Source organism: Canis lupus, chromosome 11 (assembly GCF_011100685.1).
Source record: "Canis lupus familiaris isolate Mischka breed German Shepherd chromosome 11, alternate assembly UU_Cfam_GSD_1.0, whole genome shotgun sequence".
In the NCBI taxonomy this organism is placed as follows: Eukaryota; Metazoa; Chordata; class Mammalia; order Carnivora; family Canidae; genus Canis; species Canis lupus.
The window spans coordinates 43464498-43490735 of NC_049232.1; positions in this window are offsets into that span (position 1 = coordinate 43464498).

Below are 26238 nucleotides of genomic sequence, written 5' to 3' on the forward strand. Positions count from 1 at the left end.
TAAATGAAGGACAATGATGGCTGTTTTGAACGACTCTTGCTCATTTATTCATGAGAGACATGAGAGGCAGAGACACAGGCAGAGGGAGAAGCAGGCTCCATGCAGGGAGCCTGACGTGGGACTCGATCCCGGGACTCCAGGATCACGCTCTGGGTCGAAGGCAGGTGCTAAACTGCTGAGCTACCCAGGGATCCCCCTGAACGACTCTTGTTCAAAACATTGCTGATCCCCTCATGTTTGCTCTTCCAGATTGAAGGAAACTTTGTCTCTAGACATATCCATAACTTAGAGAAATATTATGAACATATTTGTTTTGTAAACAAATTAAAATATTTATCTTTTCTCCCTAAAAGAAAGTAAATTTAAAAAGTAGATACAGAAATATTAACATTTTTCATTTCTTTTTATGTCAGTTTTGCTAAGTTCTATTTTTCAAAGAATTATCTATTTTATCTAAATTGTTAAATTTCTTGTTATAAAGTTGTCTATAAAACTGCCTTATCCTTTTAATGTTTTTAGACTCTGTAGTAGTGATCTATGTCATTGTAGAATTTTGACTCAGACATCTGCAACCCAGACATTGGCAAATGACATGTAGTTAACCTCTGTGAAGTTTTTCATGATCTTCTCCCTCACTAACTTTCTCTTCTCCACTGTTCCGCTCACAGATTCCATCAGGTTTAATCGTTTCTTCCTTATCCCAACAAAACTGTGATTCTCTGTGAGCTTCACCCCCCTGCTTTGGTAGAGAAGGTACTCCCAGTGAGAAAAGTAGGATAGACATTTGTTTTTTCCTCTTCTAAAGGGTCATCATTCTGTTCTGTTGTTTTGCTCTTTTAAAGAATATTTTCCACATAGTTGATACTTACTAAGCTACTGTTATTTGTTTATTAATAAATTTAGAATGTGAAATGCATATTTGAAAAGAAGCCTAGCATATTGATAAAAACCAACCTACATTTTTTTTTTTTGTTTCTTCTCCATGAGACTATCTCACACCTCTGTGTTTTAGCTCCTCAGTACAGAATTATTGACTACTAGGAAACATTTCTTTGTTTTTCCTACCTCTTGACTTAATATCTTCACAATTTCTAACCTTCTGTCTTCAGGGAGAGACAATTCACTTGACATATCTAATGATTACTGGAATGCACATTATGTCGAGGTAAGTGGATTTAAGTGTGGGTTGAGGAAGAGAAGAAGGATGTGAACATTTATTATTGACATTAGCATTTTAAAAATTTAGTCCTATAACAATCTTAAAAATTACATAGTATTGTTTCTCTTTTGCAAAGACAGTCCTAATAAATAATTTTCCCAGGGGACAGGCCCTGAACTGTTAGTATCTTCCTTCTCAAATGCCTCAACTGGATTTATTAAACTTCATTTGAATTTTATAGTAGTATTGTTAAAATCTGAATAACACTACCAGTCTCACAAGGTGTTTTAGGGCCTTAAAAATGGTAATAAATGCGGGATCCCTGGGTGGCGCAGCGGTTTGGTGCCTGCCTTTGGCCCAGGGCGCGATCCTGGAGACCCGGGATCGAATCCCACGTCGGGCTCCCAGTGTATGGAGCCTGCTTCTCCCTCTGCCTATGTCTCTGCCTCTCTCTCTCTCTCTCTCTCTCTGTGTGACTATCATAAATAAATAAAGAATTAAAAAAAAATGGTAATAAATGCAAAATCTCAGGCAATTTTTAGTGTCCTTTTCTCTAGGAATTTTTTTTTGAGGACTGTTTATGAATGGTAGAAGTGGATTTTGAATCAGTACATCATCAGAACTTCTTACTCTTTTCAGAGCACCTTGCTGTTTTTCCAAATGGTTCTTAAGGGTAGGCATAGGATGAATTTATTGAATATACCACTGAGTTACTCAAAATATTCTCTGGTAGTCACTCCATTGAGTTATAAGTTTTTCAGGCTCATTGGATAAAATCTCTACCAATTCCAAATGTCAGTATTAATAGGTACTTTAAAGACACTAATCTTTTTCTTACTTGTCGAGTCTGATGCCATTATAGAAAAAGAATCAGCTTCTAAGTTGAGCAGATTCTGAATCTATGACCTCTTTACCATCTTATATCTATGGCCCTAACAGTAAGGAACCAAATTAAATGGAAGACTCAAAATAGTGTCAACATCATCTTATACATATCTCTTTGTGGAACCTATGACAACAATTGTTTGTGTTCACCACCTCTGATGGCTTTAAGGAAACCATACAAGGAATGTAGTTGGGGTCTCTTTGATATTTCTGGAGAGTGTTATAATACTTACACTTTAAAGAATGTCTAACATTGCAACTATTTTCCAGAACTTCAGAGCCTTTTCATAATTCTGATATTAGAGCCCTATTGGTTGATGAGATGAATAAATAAATTTCTCATTGTTCAAAAGTATGATCCATTTTAATTGAAGTAAGGTCATTTGCTTTATCAGCTTTGAATTCAAACAGATCTGAATTTTAAAACCTGGCTCTGCTGCTTCTGTAATCATAATTACATAGTCATAATTCCTAGAAATTATATGAAATATATAGAGAAAAAGTGAGCAAGCAAATCTTGTTAATGTGAAATTACAGATAATATTTTGTTTTTTAAAAATCACTTTTTCATCCAAGAAAACAATATTAATGAATAAGGAACATTTTAACATGCATTTAAAACTTCCTGTTTAAGAAAATGATCTGATAGATTCATATATGAATCTTTAACAAAAGATTAAACTATTTCCATAGTTTTTCAACAGTGTTATTTTAGAAAATCAATATAGAGAAAATTTATAAAAGAGGGAAGTACTGATTAGGAATAAGTTAGAAAGAACACTATACTTGTGAATGTGGAAGCATGTTCTATACCTGGACTGTGCCATTAACTAGTTGTGTTCTTTATGTAAATAACTATGTCTTTTGTAATCTCAAATAGTTATGCTATGAAATGTCCACATTCCCTTTACTTCTAAAAATTCCCTGACTCAGCATTTTTGTATGCTTATTAAGCTTTAGGATTACAAAACTAACCAAGTGAGATTCCAGATTATAATGAATTAAGTTTTCTCATCTAATGATTCTCCTTTTATATTGAGCCTTACTTTCTAACAGTGACTCTTTTACCTTCACTCACACATACATCATTTATTAGACCTCTAGAAAAAGGTGGTCTCTGTGAAAATACATCTTGTTAGCATACCAAAACAATTCTTAAATGACATGCATAGGTTTTGAGTTAGATTTCTTGGATATTTCTTCGTAAACCCGAACCTAGAATTTTGCCCTTCATGATTTATCAAAAGTATAGGTCATTTCACAGTTAAGTCTTACCTCTAAAGCATCAGTGCCTTTTGCTATCCACTTCTTGGGATTCATTTATTAAGAAGCTGAGATGTGAACATCTGTCCATGTTCCAACTGAACAAATCATTGCAAGTAACCTTTCTAACCCAAAGTTCAATGGCAGAGACAGACCATTATTTATATCTGAGGATTTTTGTTTTGTTTTTGCAACAAAAGCCATTCTCTTACTGTACTCTCAACAACTGCTTGTATTGCATTAATCAGACCTTAATTAACAAGGAAGAAAGGTGATAATTTACATTTATTTCAAATTGACACATTGTACTTTATTTAGCAAATGAGACCTGTCAGGCACTGCCAGTGACACTTAGATTGAAGACAGAGTGTCTAAAATATGTCTTCCACCTGCCTGTGCCTTTGTAGGAGGGAGCTTTCAGTATGTTTACACAGGGATCATTAGACGTACCTCATGCTAAGCTTTCATGAATCTTTGAATAAGAAATGCTCAAAGGTCATCAGGTATGAAATATTTTATAATGACATACTGCCATAAGGCATGAGAAACTGTGATTTATCCTCCAAAGTAAACTCAGAGGATAAAGGAAAGAGAAACACACAGGCCTCCAAACCACTGTAGATCTATCTGAAATGGAAGAGTAGAGAGTTGAAACTGAGGATGGAGCCTAGGGAAAATGTATTTACTAAGTGTCATTGTGCAATCCAAAGATGAGTTGGGGTTCTTAAATAGGCAGATGAACACTCTCATTTGTTATCAGCTTTGAGAAAGAACAATAAGTTGCTATCAGATATTAGGAAGAGAAGAGTATTTAAGAATCAGAAACACCAATCTGCTAATTTTATAATATGAACATGGAAAATTAGAGGATTGGTTTGCCCATTCTTGCCTGTTGTTGAGTATATAAGTATAGGTTGAATTTGAAATTTAAGAGGATTGAAAGAAGTGAGACTTACAGTTAAGTTGAAGTAGATGTATTTTTCTCCTGCCCTTTATGCATATTTTCTTGTTTTTTACTATATATTTCATCCCGCAGTTTAAACCAGGCAATAAGAGGTCCTACAAGCTTCTCATAGTTGATGGGCCTGGACCTGTGAACACTCCCTACAGGATGCTGTGCATATGTAGGCATTCATGCCTTTGCTCATATTATCTCCTTTGTTTAGATGACCACTTCATATACTCTATAGGTAAACCTATTGGCAGCTTTAAAGTGTGGTTCAAATCTCATCCCCCACCCTAGAGGGTTTTTTTTTTTTCTCTCTCTCAGTAATTCTGTGCTCCCAGAGTACTGTAAGTTGCACTTACACGTTGCATGCATACCTCTTCTCTGCCTATATGTAAGTTTTTATTCATCTTTATTTCTCCATTGCTTAGTGCAGTGTCTGGCACAAGGAAAATCTTTCCATAGTTGCTCGTTGAATTAGATTAAATTTTAAATGAAAACTCAGTTTTCTAGCCATAAATGGTACTTTGTTATCGTGAAATGTTTATATTTGCTTTTAGAATTGTGTCACTCAACTGATCCAAGGATATGTATGTACACTCTGGAGTTTAATTGTGCCACTGTATATAAAATTTATTTGATATATACCATATATGTGAATATACATGAAAAATAATGCATATAAACAGAATATACAGTTTTCAAAATGTTATCCCCACAGTTATACTCTTTAATTCTCTTCCGTTATTTTTACCAGTTTACATTTTTATTAAACTAAATCACTAGAGGAGTTTAAGCTTTGCAGTCGTTCAGTTCATGATTTGAATGCTAATTTGTTTCTCTTTCTTAATGTGTAAACTTAAACAGGTTACTTGATCTCTTTTGGTAAAGTTTTTGAAGTTTTATTTTCTTTATCTAGAGATAAAGAAGTTAATCATGGCTACTTCATTTTATTATTTGAAAAGATAGAATGGATAAAATGCACAAAGTCCCTAGCAAATCTTAATTGTTTGATTAATGTTTACTATCCTCTCATTACCCTTATGATCATATTGTAGAAAGTACATACACTTATAGGTTGAGGGGCTGACATTCACATCAATTAATGACATTGAACAAGGTTTCTTAACCACTGCGAAACTCAGTTACATCATTTAAAAACAAGGTGTCATTGAAATAGCAGTCATTCCATGAAAGAGAGATAGAGCTCTTCAGAGGAAATGGAGATCTCTTGTTTGTTGAATGCTGTTTTTAAAGTTATAAAACCAGGGATGCCTGGGTGGCTCAGTGGTTGAGTATCTGCCTTCAGCTCAGAGCATGATCCTGTGGTCCTGGGATCAAGTCCTGCATCGGGCTCCCCATAGGAAATCTGCTTCTCCCTCTGCCTATGTCTCTGCCACTCTCTGTGTCTCCCATGAATAAATAAAATCTTAAAAAATAAAGTTATAAAGCCAAATGCAGATGGAAAAGGTATTATAAGGCATTATAGACTATGATCCCAAAACTATGTAGTCTCACAACACTGAATTAATGATATGGTTTGAAATATAATTTTTTCCTATTATTCAGAATCTGTACAATAGGAATATTGATTTTTATTTTCTCAGGTATGCTAAAGAAAACATTATTTCTGGATCAAAAGTTATAAATTTTGCTTCATAGTTAAGTCAGGAATGAGGATAACGTTGTCCACTTTTTAAACTTTCATTATTGTGGCAAATTGTTCTGTGATTGTTTAGGAACAGGGCTGGAGCTAAAACTAGGTTCTTTTCTATTTCCATGATTTCAGCTCTTGTCTCTAAGGTAATAATTTCCAGATCTTGGGATCTACCTCCAAATTCTCTTTTCCAATTGCTTGCTGACATATCTCCAGAGAATTTTACACTTGTATTATAAACATAATATATTAAAAATAGTTATTTATAATAAATATTACAGTGTCAATTCCCCACATGCTTATTACCTCTCTTGATTTTACATTCTCCTTGCTACAAAGACTCAAAATTTTTTTATTTCACTCCATCTATTTCTAAAATCTGTAGCATCTCATTCTGGAGTGTTGATTGCAGTCCTCTCTTTTATACCCACCACCTAGACCATTTGTTGATGATTACAACATACAGTTGCTACCGCTGGTCCTTTCTGAAACCACTTTTTGTATATACTTTATATAAATTTCTCAAAAAATTGTAGGCCATATTGTGGCTTCTCAATGCCTAGAGGATTAACTTTAATTTCCTCAGCCTGGTACACAAGAACTTTCCAAAATGGTTTAATGATTAATATTTTTGAGAATTCAGAAGATAACTCTCACAGAAGATAGCTGAAAAAACTGAAAAACATATAAAGTATATATGTTTGAAGATACCAAAGATCTAACAATATTTTTAAGATTTCTAGAGCTAAGATTAGGGAGAAGACAGAAATCTGGAGATATGAGCCTGGAATTTGTCCTAGTAATGCATTTGGATTTTGTCAAGAGGTAACACTCATGAGAATCTATAAAGCACTTTTGAAAGGCTCATGAGTGTGTAGGCACAAAATTGGAATTCAGGGCCTAAAGTGGTCTCACTAATATGTTTGTGCTTTGAGGTGGAATTTCAAAGAGCTTCACCATAGAAGTCAGTCTCAGTGGACAAGTAGGGCAGCCCTCAGAGTCTGAAGTCTAGCATTAAACAATTTCTCTGCTTCAGATTCAACTAAGGCAATCTGAGATTATTAGTGTCCCTAGGAGCCTGGCAAATGCAAATGTAAATCCTCTCTGGAAGGAGATAACACTATTCAAGTTCTTACATTATTTCAAGAAATTATTTTTCAAATACAAGGTCTGAGATAAAACATAAAATGACAAGGCAGATAAGTGAATAAAACAACCTGAATGATAACAAGCAGAAGCAATAAAGAAAGAGATCCTTAGATAATGGATGTTTGATACAGACTCTGAAATGCTATACTATATTCAAAAAGATTAAAAAATCAAGACTAAAATTTTATCAAATAACTATAAAAGAATGTTAAAAATCTGAAATTAAAAATATTTAGAAAAGTTGAGTTTATCAACTAGTAGACATAGGTAATATGAATAGGTGAATTATTCAAAACAAAGCTGAAAGTTAAAGAGGAAAAACAAAAATAGTTATGACATCTAGAGAATATAGTATAAAGTTTGTAGATCTGTAGGTATGTATGTAATTGGAATCTGAAAAAGAGAAGAGAAATATGGCTAAAGTCATATTTGCAGAAATGTTAGAACACTTACTAATGCTCTTGAGACCATTACATCTTGTAAACCCCAAACTTTATGGCTCATGGGTCAAATAACAAATTTCAATGGGTATTAGAAAAGATTTTGTACTAAAAGATGGTAAAAATACTACAAAACTTGTATGATGCAGGAAAAGTCATGCTTAGAGGGTCTCTTATAGACTTAAAAGTATATATTAAAGGGAAAAAGATTGAAAAAAATTACTAAGGACTACTAAGTTTCCTTAAGAAATTAGAAAAAGACTAGTAAACTATATTTAAACAAAACCATATGAAAGAAATAAAAGGATTGAAAATTTTTGTTTAAAGATTTTGTTATTTGAGAGAAAGAGAAAGAGAATGGGAGAGTGCTAGCACAAGCAGGGGGAGGGAGAGGGAAAAGCAAACTCCCCACTGAGCAAGGAGGCTCATGTGGGGCTCCATTCCAGGACCCTGGGATCATGACCTGAGCCGAAGGCAGACATGTAATTGATCTAGCCACCCAGGAGCCCAAAAGGGTAGAAATTAATAGAATAATATAACAATAGAGAGGATTAGCAAATGAGAATATTTTTAACAATGAATGGAATTGGTAAGCCCCTGGTAAAATAAATTAAAGGCCTAAACATCAAAAAGAGAACATTACTATAGATCTGGAGACTGAAAAGATAGTAAGATACTATGAGCAACTTTATGACCATGTATTGAAAAATGCTGAGGAAATGAACACATTTTTAGTAAACTAAAATTGTTAAAATTAACATAAAAATAGAAAATCTAATTATGGAACTTTAATGTATCCTTAACTTTCGTACACAAAGACACAAACATTCCCATCTCAAGTGGGTGAATTTTACTAAAAGATGGAACACTTTTCAACTTGTTTTGTGAGATCAGCATAAACTTGACAGTAAAATTAGATAATATCATTGAGTACAGCTTAATCACAAACCCTGAAACAAAAATTCTAAATGAAATTAGAATTCACCACATTAATAAAGGAGAGAAATCACATGACCTGCTCAATAGTCACAGAACAAAAAGCTTTCAATAAAATTTAATATTCATTCATTAAAATAAAGCTAAGAGTAAAAGGAAATTTCCTTAATCTGAGACAGGGTCTCTCCAAAGACCTTCAGCAAATAACATGGTAATAATGAAGAATTATTAAAAGCTTTTCTTTTTAAATCTGATCACATGTTCACCATCTCCTCTCCTACATGACATTGATTGGAAGTCTACACAGTTTATTAAGATGCAAAAAAAGAAATAATGTAGATATTGGGAAAGAAACTATGAAATTGTAATTATTTGCATTTAATATGATTATACATATGAAACCCCAAAGAATCTAAACAATCAGAATTAACAGGTGAGTTTGGCAAGTGTGTTTCTAAATAGTAACAGTAAGAATCTGTAAAATGAAATAAAAAGAATACATTTAAATAGCGTAAGTAATGTGAAATATATTGGAATAAATACAATGAAACATATGTAAGACTTCTACATAGAAAATTGTAAAGGTAGTGTCAAGAGAAAGAAAGAAAATGCATATTCATACATTAAAAGATTCAGTATTGAAAAGGTCTATATTATCCCAATCCAAATCCTAAAATTCTGTTTATTTTTTCAAGGGAGTGGTGTTTGAGATTGAGTATAAGATTTACATAGAAATAAAAGGTCCCAAAATAACAAAGATACTAGAAGAATAGTTAGGAAGGAATTTCTCTGTCAGCTGTTAAGAATTATTATAATATTACTGTAATTAAGACACTAATATTGTCACAAGAATTGGAAAATAAAAGAAATAGTCCAGAGAAAACCTCATATTTTTGTGGACATTTGGTTACAAAGTTGGTACTGTTGAACAGCGGGAAAAGGTTAATCTTTTTAATAAATTATGGTAGGACAATGGCATTTCTATATGAATATAGTAAAATATGATACCAAATGCAAAAATCCAGGTAGTTTTTAGATTTAAATCTTTTAGAAGGTAATAGACGATAATATGCTCATGACCTTGGAATAGGGAAAGCCACCATTCTTCACTCTTCACGTGCAAGTCATTTTCCTATTATACTTAATTCCTCACTAGATTAACCTGCCTTGCGTATCTTGATGATAATTTGACAGGACAACCTTTTTTTTTTACAAATAATACCTATCTAATAAGCCACTGGCTGGCTATAATATTTATAGTCTGCTTGTAATTAGGTAAGAATGGTCAATTATATTTTTTCTCTGTTTTTTTAGAAATAAGAGCTATAAGAGTATGTTGCTCAGCAAGTGGTTTGCTTTGAATTATACTCCATTAATTAACTCCATTAAAATTTTCATAAAGAAAATTTAATCAGGTTCTATTTAAATGTTTTCCTGCTCAAATGCCATATATAGGTGCCTCTGAATTTTTATAGTGCAAATTGGCATAATGTTTTAACCTCTTTGGTAAGATTTGTATCAATAATATTTAGTATTGATTACATTTGAATACCAAGAACTATATTTTACCTCTTACTGTAGCAGATTCACCTAATTTACAAATATGTCTATTAACAATATATATGAAACTCGAATTTTAATTTTAAGTACTTTTTGTTTCCTTAAAATAAAAACATAAGTCCAGCCATCTAAAAATAGATAACCCATAAAGTTCAACACAAATAAAAGGCAAATAAAATAACTGAATTACTAGCCTCAGAATAAACTAGGGGTACTTAATATAAATACCTTAGTTTATGCTTCATACACATTTCAGATATGAAAGATAATGTAGTATAAAGTTTCAAAGAACAAAAACAGTAAAAAGTGAAGTCTTTTGTTGCTCATAATTGACTCATTTCTACTTCTGTCTCCATATTGAAATCTTCATTAAATTATGTATTTATCTTCCATTCAAGGAAATTACCAATATAATCTTTACAATATTTTACCATCTCCTCTCTCACTTCTATCATTTCTTAAATTCCAGAAATTATCAAGTTATTATTCTTTTGTAAATATATTCCTTATCTATTCAATAAGTGATTCTTTATTGATTATTCCAAAATATTAGCACTTTAGTAGGATTTAAATATTCATTCAGTCTTAATTGATTCAAATTGTTTCTAGTCATCCCCCACCTACTCCTTTTCACTTCTAATGCTCCTTCTGCCAACTATGGGTAGATCTTGTCCTATTATAATTCCTGTCCCTGAAGTTTTTTTTAAATTGTTTTTTTTTTTTTTTTATTTATGATAGTCACACAGAGAGAGAGAGAGAGGCAGAGACATAGGCAGAGGGAGAAGCAGGCTCCATGCACCGGGAGCCCGACGTGGGATTCGATCCCAGGTCTCCAGGATCGCGCTCTGGGCCAAAGGCAGGCGCTAAATCGCTGCGCCACCCAGGGTTCCCCTGAAGTTTTTAATTAGCAAAGTATTGCATGGCATTTGAATGCTCTTGATTAGTTTCGAAGAAAATGTCTCCAATAACATTCCCATTGTGTATTAAGTCAATCCAATTTTTGATTATTTTCTTCTTACTTTAGTAAAACCAGGCATTTTTCCATACTAATTTAGTTTTAGAACAGCACAATTGTCATTCATCTCCTTGTAGAAGCTAGTAATTTTTAAAGTGGTTCAAATCTGCCAAAAGCCAACTCACTACTAGGAATTAAATTAAAATTGACAGGTACACAACACTAAGGTTGCTAGTGAAGATTTAGATCATTGAGCTATCAAATGAAATGTGTATGCTTTCTCAAATCAAAGCCTCTCTCCTCCAAAATACTGTTCTTTCATTCCTATTGTGACACAGTTATGAAGTTGTCGGAAAGCAAGTTGACAGAAGTCACTTTCTCTTGTACTTTTATACCCACAGAGCTTCACTTTCCTCCTTGTGAAAAGTCATCAGCTTAGTAACATTTTTATCTTTCTTTGCCCTGGGATTGTAGAATCAATGGGATTCTCAGGTGGCCATCATTATAGCAATCACTGGAGCCCCATTTTCTACATGAAGGTGTTGAGGTGATGTAGGGATTGCTTGGAGGTCACCTGTCTAGTTACTTTAAAAGCAGGGATGGTATCCAGGTTTATTCTCCTAGTTTACTTGAGCTGTTACCAATCAAGTCTGTGTTTCTCCTATGTTGTCTTTTATATGTTTACTTTTCTGGCACACAGGTAAGCTGACGGCTGCTTTTGGTACCGTAGCAGACATCCTCATGTCTGCCTTCCTGACACCCTTTTCTCACAACTCCTGTTGAGGGGGCAAATGAGAGAGGGAGGCTGCCCTACATTCCAGCTTATTGGACTAGAGACAAGCAACTGATACACAATGAATAAATCTTTATCCTATGAATTAGAAGATGTGAGATGGGGCTTCGGAAATATATCAATTCACCAGGCCCTCCTAGAGATCAGCTGAAGCAGAAAACCTGGGATGTGGCCCACTCCATTTAAACTCCCCAGTTGTTTCTAATGGTCAGAATTGAGAACCACTGATTCAGATGACAGTTTTCTTAAACCTATTTTCACAGGCTACTTTCAATGTATATATGTGATTTTCTATGTCCATATTATGAACATGTATATATATGGCTACATTCATATCCATTGTTACAAAAACATTATCCTTGGTGCTTACCCTGATTTCTATAATTCTATTAGATTGTTACTAACATGAACGAATGAACTTGAATGATCTCCTTTCTACCATATTATTCCATATAGTATTTGGTTGTGTGTCAACTAGACATTAATTACAAAACATCTATTTCTCTGCTGCATAAAATATGATTAGAATTCCAAATTGTAAATTAGCCCTTAAAATAATGCATAAGTAATTTATCATGTATAATACTTTTCTGATAAAAATATATTGATATAAAATGATAAACACTATTTTGATTAATAGGTTAAATTGAACTTTCTTTTAATTCACTTTTTCTATATTACATTTATTAAAAATACTACAGAATTTAATTAATGTTTAACATGGAAAATTGTGTTTGGTAATTGGCTTAATTTTTTGCTAATTGGTTACATATTAAATCCTCATTTTCATAGAACACTGCTCATTACCAAGAATAATAATTCTAGTCAAGAAAATATTCATCACTTTGTTGGAGGTTTTCTCCTTAACTTAATAAGAAAAAAAAAGTTAATTTTCATTGAATTATTTCTAGTTAGGGATATTAACTTGAATCAGGCAAACTTCTTATGATGTTTAGCTTACAGTGTATATAAACTATAAGTTTATGTGTGTGTGTATTTACTAAGGGCTGTGTTTATTTAAATAGAAATAATTACCATCTATAAATGCCTGTTGTTTAATTACTTAATAATTACGTTACTGGCTCAGAGTAAAACATTTTTATGCATTGTGTTTTTTATACTAGATATAGATTGTAACCAAATTCTGTGATGATGAGGAATACATTCCTTGATGAGACAAAATATTAATTCAAGCACCAATAATTCATATTTCATATAAGCATTTGCCTATTATCGCCTAGCCTAAAATTGACCTGAAATTTCCTATTGTTAGAGTCATATTTATCCTAAGTGTTCAGTTTTCTGCTTTTATAAGCCTCTACTTATATACCAATGATGCATTTTTGTTGGTTATTATTGTCATTCTCACATTAGTTGACTTAAATAATAAACCTATAATCTTTTAAAATGTCATAAGTTCATGTTTCTCAATGACAAACTATACTTTTACCAAGTTTGCATTGATTTGTGATGCTTATTATATCTTGATAAGAAAACATTTATTGAACACTTATCTTTTAAATCATGTTAAATACTTTGAGAAATCTAGAAACAACTCTAAAAATAATTCATATTTGTATAGACAATGTATTTGAAAAAAGTTTGAAAATATCTTCCCTTTGGAATTTAAAATTAAATTATGAATTTATTTTTTTATTTTTAAAGACTCTATTTATTCATTTGAGAGAGAGAGAGAGAGCACTAGCAGAGGGGAGGGGCAGATGGAGAGGGAGAGGCCGATTCCCTGCTGAGCAGGGATTCTGATGCAGCACTTGATCCTATGACCCAGAGATTATGACCTGAACCCAAGGCAGTCACTTAACCAACTGAGCCACCCCGGAACCCCAACAGTTGTGAATATAAATTGTCATTTATATTCCTGAATAGAATAGCTATATCCTTGTATTTAATAGAATATATACACATATGCATTTTTCCCTTTATTAGAAGTGAATAAAAATAGTAATAGGACTACATCAGACAGGTAACATAGGACATATTTTCTTAACTGTCCATAAAGAAACAGATTTTGGTTCTTCCCAGTCAATGCAAAATGAGCACCATTGTTATGGTAGTCCATAACAATATTAAATATTAACACAATATTTTTATGAAACAAATTACTTCTCCCTTATATGATACATCATATGATCTAATAATACCTCTTTTTGAGAATTGTGTATACTATGAGGAAAAAGTAGCATAGACTTACTGACATGGGAGCAATAATTTTGATATTTCACCTTTCAGAGGAGTCATAATAAGCATAACTATGTATTTTGAAATAATCAATGGTGGTAGTTGCACTGTGGAATAAAATATATTGGCAGAGGCTAACCCTTACATAACCACATAGAAGTAACCAGAGGTTATATTTCATTTGCTTTTCTGATTCAAAAAAAGTTCTTAAGAATCACAAATATTTATTATACTCTCTTTAATCTTCAAATGAAACAAGAAAAATGAGCATATGGAATCATATTTTAAAGTGCTTTTTTGGGGTGTGGAATAAAACATACTTACAGAAAAATGTCCCCCTGATACAGGTTAATGAATTATGACTAAGTAAATAGCCAGATAAACTATTAAGAAATAAAAACTCTTTAGCGCTTAGAAGCTTCCATTGTGCCTCTTCTCATCTGTTTTTCTCTAAAAGGTAATCTCTATCCTGACTTTTGTGAAAACAAGTTACTTTTATTCAAAATTTTACTGCTAAAGTATATATCTACAAACACTATTATACTTTTGTCTGGTTTCAAAGACTATATAAATGGAATCATAAGAATGTTTCGTCTGATTTTTTTACATGCTATTTTTTTGTTTTGAGTCACTACAATTCATTTTCATTGTACTATTGCGTTATATGAATATATGATGATGTCTTTAATATTGATGGGCAGGCTGTTTCTGTTTTAGAACTATCACAAAAAATGCTGCTATGAACATTTTGTAATTTCTCTTAGTTTACATTTTTTTCTTGGCTATATTTGGAGGAGGAGAATTGGTGAGAAGGTGTGCATTTATCCAACTTAAGTAGTTGAATGCTGGACTGCCTTTCTAAACCCACTTAAAAATGACTTTCAGAATGATTGTACTAATTTACACATTTCATTCTTTTTTTTTATTTACAAAACACACACACACACACACACACACACACACAATGAGAAGGAGAGAGAGAGGCAGAGACACAGACAGAGGGAGAAGCAGGCTCCGTGCAGGGAGCCCGATGTGGGACTCATCCTTGGTCTCCAAGGTCACGCCCTGGGCCTAAAAGCGGCGCTAAACCGCTGGGCCACTGGGGCTGCCCTACACATTTCATTCTTAACGAGAAACAAACATACAAACTACTCCCTTCCAAAGATACCCCTGCCTAGGGTGACTAAAACAGACATATATACATTTTTAGTACATTCTCAAAAAGGAGGCATTTGATGGTGACTTTCAGAAACTACATCCATAGGTGATATCATAGGATCCCCTATCTGAGGCAAATGAGGTTGATTATTCCTGTAATTATTCCAAAATCCACTAGCCACTCAACGAGACCCAGCATAGCATTTTGTAAAGATGAACTGGATCCTGACTACTTACCTTGGGTTAGATTTGACCTTTGAGAAGCTATTCAATGCTGAAGAGCCTGCATAGAGGAAAAGTGCCAGAAGGCAGGCAGCATCTCAGACCTGAGGTAGACAATAGGAATGTGGAGGAAAATTTACAGGGACCCCTGGGTGGTTCAGTGGTTGAGCGGCTGCTTTAGGCTCAGGCTGTAATCCCAGAGTCCAGGATCAAGTCCTGCATCAGGTTCCTTGCAGGGAGCCTCCTTCTCCCTCTTCCTGTGTCTCTGCCTCTCTCCATGTTTCTCTTAAATAAAAACACAATACGTACATAGTGATTAAGAAATATATTAGCCTAGTAAGTCAGTGTTTACAATTGAAATTTGATAATTCACTTTTTTGTTGTCACAGAGCACATACTGCAAATTAAAGGAAGGTGAATGAAATTCTGAATAAACATTTAGTTTCTGTAAAAAAAAAAAAAATGGACAAAAATATTCGGTAGAATGGGAGCTTGTGGGACCAGCCTTTTGATTGAGGGCACTCGAATTTCAGTATGAGACTTCTTATTCTTTTGTTTCCCAAGTGCCATTCAGTTTCTTCTCAAATAGTCTTGCAGTACACCTCCTGGGTATGTGTTGGTTGGATGGTGCGTTAAGATCAGTGAGAAGGCTTATGCATGGCTGCCAATATTGTGAAGAGGTTAGGGAAAGACAAATATGCTGCCATTTGAAAATGTAGCTTTTTAGCTCATTTCTCTGCTTGCAGCCCTCTTTCTAAAATCTGCCCTCAACTGGGTCAATAATCATGAGTCTAGATCCTCTCCTTCAAGGGGAGACAGTGGGACCTATGGCTTCACAAACCCCATAGGCATTTACAGTATTATTTCTTCTGTTCTTGTGAGTCAGTTATCCCTTCTCCATATGCTTTCTTCCTTTTAACAAGTAGAAATAACTTGTCTGCTGTTTTCTCTTATTTTCTATCCTTTGGTTTATAATAATTTACCATCACTTTGGTGAAGCCTGGGTAGAGAGATGAAATAAATTCATGTAGGCATCCAACCATGTTCAATTAGAAATAGGATTTTTTAACTGTGATAAGTAGACTGTAACCTCTACAAAGAGAGGATGTGTGGCTATCTAACTCACAGTTCATACCCATGGTCTAGCCCAGTGCCAGGCACATAATTAGTACTCAATAAATATGTATTGAATAAATCAATGAATGCTTCAAAAAGGAATAATTTTGTAATATTTAGGTGTCTGTTCAACAGAGTCTATATGTTTCCAATCCAAAAGATAGAAAAATACAGACGTAAGTTGGGAAGCATGTCAGACTTGTCTGCTGATCTCACCAAGTGGCATGTGCAGAGAGACAGATGACATTTAAAACTTTGGTTCCATTAGTATTACTCTTAGTTAAAATTACTGGATTTGGAAGACTGTTTACATTTAATTCTTTCCAGAGAATATTATGTTATTTATTTGTAGGGTATATGGATCACTCTCCTGTAACAATGATAAGTATTTGGGAATGATTCTTTTCTCTTTATCCTGAGAAAATGGAAAGTCAAAGCAGTATTTTTCTTATTGTGATTTCTAAATATGTCATGGTGAATTAAGAAGTGATCCTTCAGGGCTCCTGGGTGGTTCAGTTAAGTGTCTGCCTTCCTCTCAGGTCATGATACTGGGGTCCTGGGATCAAGCCCCACATTGAGTTCCCTGCTCAGTGGGGGGTTTACTTTTACTTTGCCTTCTGCCTCTCCTCCTTGCTTGTGTTCTCTCTCTCTCAAATGAATAAATAAAGCCTTTTAAAAAGAGTCACCTTTTATATGTCCTGGCTCTCTACAATTGGTCTGCTTTAATTCTTAGAAAATAGCCCCCCTTTTTTTTTTTTGAATTCAGGTAACTGTATTCTTGCAATCTTGAAAACATATACACAAGTGATCCTGAAATATGCTGATAAAAGATGTAGAAAGCAGAAATAGGTCTGAATATTCCTCTAGTCCCTCTCAAAAGATTTGAATTACTTAGCATCTTCAATCTGGCACTTTTATGAGAACATTGGCATGATGAATGTGCACTTAACACAAAAAGTACATTAGATTATTCTCTATTGTTTTTAAAGAACTTGGGAATTCTAGTTTGATTTAGGCCTATTGACTAATGTCCATATGATCCAGCATGACTTACAAAATCTGCCTTTTTTAGATATGTGCTTGTTAGTATATGTTTGATACATCAAAACATTTATAAGAACAGGCAAATTCTCTTCAGAGAAATCATACCCTTCCTAGGGATTCCCTCTGGGGAAGGTTACAGGTTTGGGAGTTAAAAAAATTCATAAATATTATGCATGTTCTTAAGTGAAAATACCACAGGAATAGAAAATTCACTGGCAAGTGTGTAATGAATTGGTACAGTGTTATATATGTCTATGATTTCTTACAGCCTAGAGAATCCCAAAGTTCCCTTTCTCTGACCACCTATGTATTCTACTTTGAAATTAAATTCTTATATAAAGGAAACAAAATGAAGCAGTACCAAAGCCATGTTGTGTCTACTTCAATTCTAAAAATTCTTAGTCCACAGATGTAAGGTGACACACTCTATAGATAGCCCATTAGCTTTTGCTGTATTCATAGGACCAAAATTAGTATTGCTACCATCCTGTGACTATGGCCATTCTTAATGACTCTTGCAATGCTTATGGATGAATCCAATTCTCAATTATCACCCTGATAATTGAGGCTGCATTTTAAACATAAGTGAAAACCATGGGAGGCCCAAAACTTCCCTGTTGCAGAGAACCTCGAAGCCTCCTCACTCTGTCCTTTCTTTATAATTTGACCTTCATTTTATTTCAAAATCTTGTTCTGATTGGATCACATTCCTCTGACACTGGAAAAGTTCTCATGATATACCTTCTTAATTTACCATCATTATCTTACTATCCTATTTTTTTCCTTTCCATTCTGAGCTATGAGCCCCTTTCTTTTTTGCTCTCCATGATGAAAGCTTTGTCCACATGCCTCCTACCTACCTCTTCCTTACATTATTCCTAATCGACATTTAACCTGAAATATGGGGAACTGATATTCTAAATGCTAGATATCAGAGCTACATTTATCTTTAAGTTGTGCTCTGTCTATAGACTAAGCCCTTCAAGGCAGGAGCTTTGTTTATCCTGATAAATGATGTATCCTCGTAGTCTAGGGCAGTATATAGCACATAGTAGGCATTTGGTACATGTTTATTGTGAAAATGAATGTAATTGTGATTCCATTAATTTTGAACTTCCAAATAACAAGGGCTCTTTATTTAGTCCAGCTACTAAGGGGTGTGTCTGAGAATAGCACCAGGATCTGACTCATGTTGCATCATGAAAGGAAATAATTTACTGTGTTCATCGTTGCCCTTAGCAGCAATAATCACAAAAGTGCTTGTAAATGCTTAATTGTCTATGAAGTTATATGTGGTGGTGTATGAAGAGAAGGAGAAGCACAAAATTTAGAGGGTTTGATAGACCCCTCTGATGTAGACTCAGAAATGCTACACCAGATGAAAGGTAGAATTTAGACCATTTTGGTGGCAGAATTAAGAAAAAAAAAATTCTACTTTTGTGCCACAGATGATTCAATTTTTCCCTAAAATCATTTTATTTAAAAGTTTTTAGAACAATATTTATGTGTAGTTATGTGTAATAGTTGTACAACTATAACAAAATGGTAGAAAAAAAACAACCATCATGAACATAGAAAAAACAACAACCAACATATTCTTGCTGCAGTTTTTATACATCTGTATACATAAATAATAACCATTAGTAAACTAAGAGCCTATTGATAATAAAACACAATAGCTTAAAGAAGTCTCTTGTCTTACTGATGGAGGGAAAGAAATGTTTCACAAGTTTTTACCACCTACTTGGGTAAATCAAGCATATAAATTCTAAGCAGCAATAATGTCTTTAATAAAAAGCAAGGAGACCTCTGTTTTTTTTATAAAGATATTGTAATTGACAAGATATGTGCTGACATCATCCTGATTATTTGAATTTGCTAATAATTGTCCTCCTAGATAATAGTAGCACAAGTTCAACCTTAAGATGCATATGTTGTGCTAATGTTAAGATGAGCTGATTAATATTGATGGCAGCTAAGGCCAGTGGCTAATGTCTGACATCTGTTTGGGAAATCAGTGTTCCAATTCAGGAAGCTGACATTTCTGTCGGGGTTAGAATGAGGGGTTATTGTGTAAGGAATTATGATTAGGGTTTTGTGTATGGTTAAGGTTAGGAGTAGGGACATGATCTATTTCATTTCTGTTCATCTCAGTGTATTTCTGGTGTCAAGCTGCTTGCTCTGTTCGGTGTTAACAGGGAGGCCTTCCCCTCTGTTCCCTTGTGGCACATTCACTGTAGCACATTATTTCACTTGCTCCTTCTATGTTAATGGACTGATTGATCTCTTTTTCTTCTTCTGTGTGAGTCCTTACCTTGTCCTTAAACAATCTTCTCATTTGGAACAGAGGCATTCTATCTGTGGTTGTTCCTTTTTTTTTTTTTTTTTTTTTTTTTTTAAAGGCACATGTAGATACTTGCACTAATTTAAAGTCAGGGGTTAATTTTTATGTCCTCCTTTTATGGATACCAGTCTCAGTCTAGATCATGAAACCACATCAAAAGGGCATTTTCGTTTTTGGAGAGAAAGGCAAGAACTTACAGATTTATCCCACAAATGTCTGGAATATTTGTGAATCCAAAACTGTAAACCAAAAAAAAAAAAAAAAAAAAAAAAGGAAAGAAAGAAAAATCAGAAGATTCTCAAAAGTTTTCAAACATAGACATTTCTTTCATTCTCTTTCTCCAGTGGATTTAAATTGGCTTCAAGTTTTAAGTAGGGTACAGAAGGAAAAAGAATGTGCCCAGAGCAAACAAAGGAAGCATGAAAAGTTTTGTAACCTATGTATTATAACAAAAGGGGCAGGAGTGCAGTGAGGTGGCCACAGAGATTCAGAAAATGGATCAATTGGAAAAGCAAGAACACTGGGAGCTTTCCGTATATTGGACAAATGTTCAATTAAATCCACTTTATTTCCACTTTGCTTCAACTGCAAAATCCAGTAGAAAATCATCAAAGCCTTGAAAATTCAGGAAAACTTCTCAAAACTTTTGAGGGTCTAATATACATTGCTTGCTTCATATTTATGATGAAGTCTCTGAAGCCATGAACAACATGATCAAGACATTTTGTGCAGTTAGGCAGAAAAATGGCATTTTACCACAACCTTGGAAAATTTTTTTCAAAAACTTTTTTTTTTAAACAAGATGGTTTTATATTAAAATTTTGCTTAACACCAAAAAATATTTCTGTAGTACACATCTCCTGCCTATGGCAGTAGGAAGGCAAAACTAAATCAGAAGAAAATAAAAATTAGCTATGAGCATTCATACAGATTGGAGCTAGGAAAAATGGTATTTTTGTTATGATTGCCCAGATAACTGTTAACTTTTAGACAAGGATTTTTTGTTTGCTTGTTCCAATAAAATATATCTGTCTGTTAAAATTTACTTTGGGCAAAGGGTGGTTTGGTACTTAAAACTTTTTGTATCTAAGATTCCACACTTTTAAAATGTGTATAGTAATTAGGGATATTGTGAACATTGTACAACAAATATTGTTTAATATTTTAGAAATATTAAGCTTATGTAATGTCCAGCTAGCCTTGGGCCTTTTGTTAGTATACATTCATTAAATGAGTGAGTGAATGAATGAATAGAAAATGTCCACAGCATTTTTGGAAGAATAAAGATTCAAGGCAGTTATTTAATATTCACTCTTACTATGATAGGCCTCTAATTTGTACAGATGGATTAATATTGTCCTGCAAAAGATTTTCCTTAAATTAAGATGACATTTGAATGCACTTAACTTTTTCTCATCGGTGCTTGCTTTAATCTTGGACCTTCAGAGTTGGTTTACATTCCACCATTAATAACACTATGCCTTTGATTACAGGAATTACCACTATTTTACATAGACTTCTATACAAGTGAAACATTTATTTTTCTCAACTGACTTGATTTTCTTGATATAATTTTTCAGTTGTTCTGATTTATAAGTTTCTCCTTGTATATACTATGTCCAGAACATAATAGAGACTACAGAAAGATCTGACTAGTGCCCAGGTGGACTATTAATAATGACTTACTTTATTATCACCCTAGCTAACAAGAATTTATCACTTGTTATGTGGAAGGCTGTAGATGATTTAGTTCTCCTTTTTTTTCCAGAACACTTGTAAGGCAGATTTCATTACTATAATTTCTTATATTTAGAAACGCTGGTATAGACTTTTTATATCACTAGCCTAAGGACTTGGATCTAGTTACTGGGAGAGCTGGATCTGAAACCTTTGTCTTTTCTGACAGGAAAAATTGAGCTCTCACCCCTGCACTTTCCTGCTATAATTTCTGCCTTTTTCTGGACACCATAATATAAACCTTGGTATTCTTGAAAGACATAGCTCAAACCTTAAATTTCACCAAATGTTTTAAAAGAATCTCCCTAAGAAGTAGAATTTGGGTGGTTGATTAGGCTTCTCTATATCAAATAGGATTTCAATCTAGAGTGGGGCTTTAAGTAAATCATTTAACTTTTAATTATGAAATGAGTGTTGCTATTGCTATTTAAATTAATACATATCATGTACCTCCCTGGTCATATACATGAATTGCTAATGTAAAGATACTGAATTTGCATATGTCAAGGGTCTTTACCACCTTTGTGAATACTATTTAAGACTGCATTGGCTGGACACCTGGATGGCTCGGTGGTTGAGTGTGTCTACCTTTGGCTCAAGTCCTGATCCTGGGATCTGGGATCGAGTCCCACATGGGCTCCTTGCAGGGAACCTGCTTCTCCCTCTGCCTGTGTCTCTGCCTCTCTCTCTTTCTGTGTCTCTCATGAATAAATAAATAGTCTTAAAAAAAAAGGATTGCATTAGCCTTTTTGACAGTCATATTGAATTGTGTTGACTGAAACATATATCTTTTTCAGTGGGTGTTCTCAGATCTGGTACCCCATGACTGAAGACTGACCTAAAGGCTAGGTTCTTAAGGGACCAATTTATCCTATCTTTGCTTTAGTATGAATCTTCCCATAGTAGAGATTCATATTCAGTCTATACTAATTCACTTCTGGGACCCTAGTGTTACTTGCTTGGTTCTGCTATCAACAAAAGTAAGACCAAGTAGCAACATGATACAAGTATGAAAGCAAAAGAAAGGAGGAAATTCAGTGGTTTGATATTTTGATTGATATTTATAGGGTTCATGCCAGTAAAAATGATTGTTCAGACAGCATTAATGTAGTTACTGACTCAAGCAATGTGTTCATCATGCAATATTTTGATATCATTAATCTTTTAATAATAAGGAAATGGATACAGTCTTTCTGAAAGAAAGACAATATAAGGCAGTTTTGGTATGAAGTTTGATTAAATATATCTAATATACAGATCATGAGAATGGGAGCTTTTACATCTGTCATATTCATTGGGAGATTAGTATTCTAGATCTTTGAATTAATTTAATAATATAACCTTCAAATCACATGCTTTAAATTTTTAAAAAGTGAAATAAATGATGAGAATTATTTCAGCCCAATGGATATTTTTTAAAATGAGAGCAAAGTGAAGCATATCATAAAAGAACCAATAAATAAGAGAAGATAATCAATATGCTCAAATAGAAAAGTATGCTTAGCACACAAAAGTGAGCAGTTTCTGAGGTTGCTGGTGCAAGGGAATTATTTCTTTCAATAAAATGAATCAATTGTAACTAAATTTCTGAATAATCTTTTCATATTTGATTTTTTGATGCATGAAATTAATTTTACTGCAGATTTTAATATAACAATATATTATGGACATAGAGGACTTTCCTAATTTAGTATTTGAAACCTTGTGCAAAGAAAAATATTTTCCTGTTTTTATGTTTTCTTGTATTAGCCATAGCTCTCAACACTCTTTTGAGGAAGCTTTTATTTTGCTTTGCCACATCTCAGTAAATAGAATTTAGTTGAATTTGATAAAACTAGATGCACATGATGAGGTAGGTAATTTAACTGTCAAGCAAACTGTAGGTATTTAGGCTACATAACATTTTTTGTTTTTCTTCCAGGAAAGTATCATTTAAAAAGCATTCATTTACTTCAAAATACTTCCTCACCTATCCTCTCTAAAGAATTTCAATACTATTAGTAAAAAATGTTTTGAAATACTGGTCATAAAGTAGTTTTAAAACATTCCCGTGAAGTGCTTTAGAGCTTCACCCTGTAGCATTGGGAGTATTCATTCCTGTTCAAACAAGAGAACAGAAAACAAGGCTGGCTGTAGCAGTTGCCTGCTTCAAAAGATGCAAGTCGAGTGGAAATCAGAAAAAAGAACAGGCAGCACAGATGGTTAAAAGTAAGTTAGTGTTTCTGAAATTAGCTTAAATTGTTTTAATAGCTATTTATATTTTAATAGCATCCTTTAATGATTCATATTTTGAAATTATATCTATGAATATAGGTGCCAAATTGAGAAAGTATTTGCATATTTATAGGAATTTTAATTTTCAGAACTTGAATCTTAAACTGATATGAATCACCCTAAATGCCAAAATCTAGAAAAACAAAAGCTCCCAGTTTTTATTATCTTTGTTTTCTGATTTTGTAAAAAAAAACAAAAATCTGTTTAAACATCTAAATTTTCAATAAACCTGTATAGAGGCTGGCTGTATTTCTAGGAGAATGTTCTAATCATTCATTTTCATTTATGTGGTGTATTATGTTACCTGAAAAGCTATTAAGGTAGCAGACTACAATGACAGAAAAAACAATCCCAGAAACAGAATTCTATTGCATCAGGGTCCGTTATACATTTTTCTTTCTTTGTCAACTCAGGGTGGGCAGTTTTTAGAGATCTGACCTATCCTTCCTTCTTTGTTTAAGTATTTTTAAATTCTAGTCATTGTGCAGTGAGAATTTGCAGGTGTTTCTCAGAGAACTTTTTCCCCTCTAGCTGGATGTGGAAAGGACAATGCAATTAATAACAGATGGCACGGGATGACCACGTCCTTGAGAGAACGCCTTATTGGCACCTCCTGCTAATTGTATCACATATAACACAACTAAAAGCATAATAAATCTGAACTGGGGGACATTTTATGCAAGAGCTCTTCTCCTTTTCCAGACGGTAAATTGCTCAGCTCTTGAAATATCTATAACCTTGTGACACCTAACTTGCATTAGCTTAATTGCCTTTTTTCCCCCTTTCCCTCCCCCTGCTACACACACTCTCTCTCTCCACCCCTTTCTCTCTTTCTCTCTCTCTCTCTCTCTCTCTCTCTCTCATATTTTTTCCCTCTTGGGTATTAAGGAACAATTGGGCTTTTGTTTATCCACCTAGTTTAGTGCTGGGTCTAAAACAACTATATTTCCTGGCTGGTATAGAATTTGGTCTGAGTTTGATCTCCTAGCTTTAATGAGAAATTATTCTTTTAGAGGGCTTTAAAACACTTAACATTAATGTTGGGAAAGAAAATATATGTCTAACTGTTGATATAATAAACTTGCAGAAGAGAACTTAAATTAATTGGAAAAACATGTAAGCTTCACATGGACATGCATGAGGCTTTCTTTTCTGCACAATGGCAGCAACTCACAACATCCTGTAGCAGTAAAAAGAATTGAATTTTCACTCCATAACCTGCTTTGTTGTTATTAATAGTTTGTAAAGTATCAGTTTTATAGTATGTCAGGATGTAACCTCCTAGCAAGCATTTTTTTCTCTTCCTCTAAGAAAATGCTTTCCTGAGTATCCTGAATTTCATTTTTACTTTCTATACATCTATTTTTAGTTTTGGAGGTTTGCCTATAAACAAGCAATCAAAAAGCAACGAAAGGGCTAAAATAAATACATCAAAATTGTGGAATACATGGTGAAATTGTGTCTTGGTTGGCTGTTATGTATATATTTATGTGTTTGTGTAGGTATGTGTCCTTTCTTTTGCTAAGGAGATGTCTGTTCCTCTGCAGTGATATATCCTCTCTAGTGTGAGTCACCTTAATATTTGTGTCAGTTGAATAAACCCACCTTAAAATAATGAGAGAAATAATGGCTCATATAAAAGATGATGTAAGGGAAAGTGATCATATTCTGAGATCTTTCTGATATTAGTACTTTCCCTGGATCCACTAGTGAGTACTTAAACTTTGAAGCAACAACTTTTAGGCCAATTCTGGACCTGGGACACACTTGAAATTAAATGTGAAGGAAAATGGAAGATTGTCATAATTCTGACTAGTTTCATTTGGTCTCTGGTGAGATGCAAGGCATTCTCAGAAGTTACCTGGTAGACATACAATCCCCAATAACAGGTTTGAAATGGAGTAAATAAGTTGGCAGTTTTATTAATATAGAGAGGTGGCTTTAAATCATGGTCTATGTAGCTAGTGAATGACATTGGGTAAGTCATAACACTTCTCAGAGCATCATTATGTTTCCTTATAAAGTGAGAGGTCAGGACTAGAATCAGTGATATTCAGATAGTGCTTCCTTGAAAATGAGGGATATTTCAGACCCCTTATAGATAATGGGGTGGTGGGCAAGGGGAGAATGTAGGCCAGGGAGCCACTATTCTCAGTGAGATTTTGGTATTGTTTGTTGTGTTTGTTTCATGTAAGATTTCCTTTGAGCAATTATTGTGCATACATGTCACATGGCTAAAATTATTCAAAACAATTAGACTACATAATTGTTAAGGTTTTCCACTCATTGAGAAATTCTAAGATAGGTGTATTAGCATGCCTCCTATTTAATACGAACTAATTTAGATGTACTGAATGAATGAAATGTGGCCTTTAGAAACTCTGTTCTTTCTTGTTCTGCA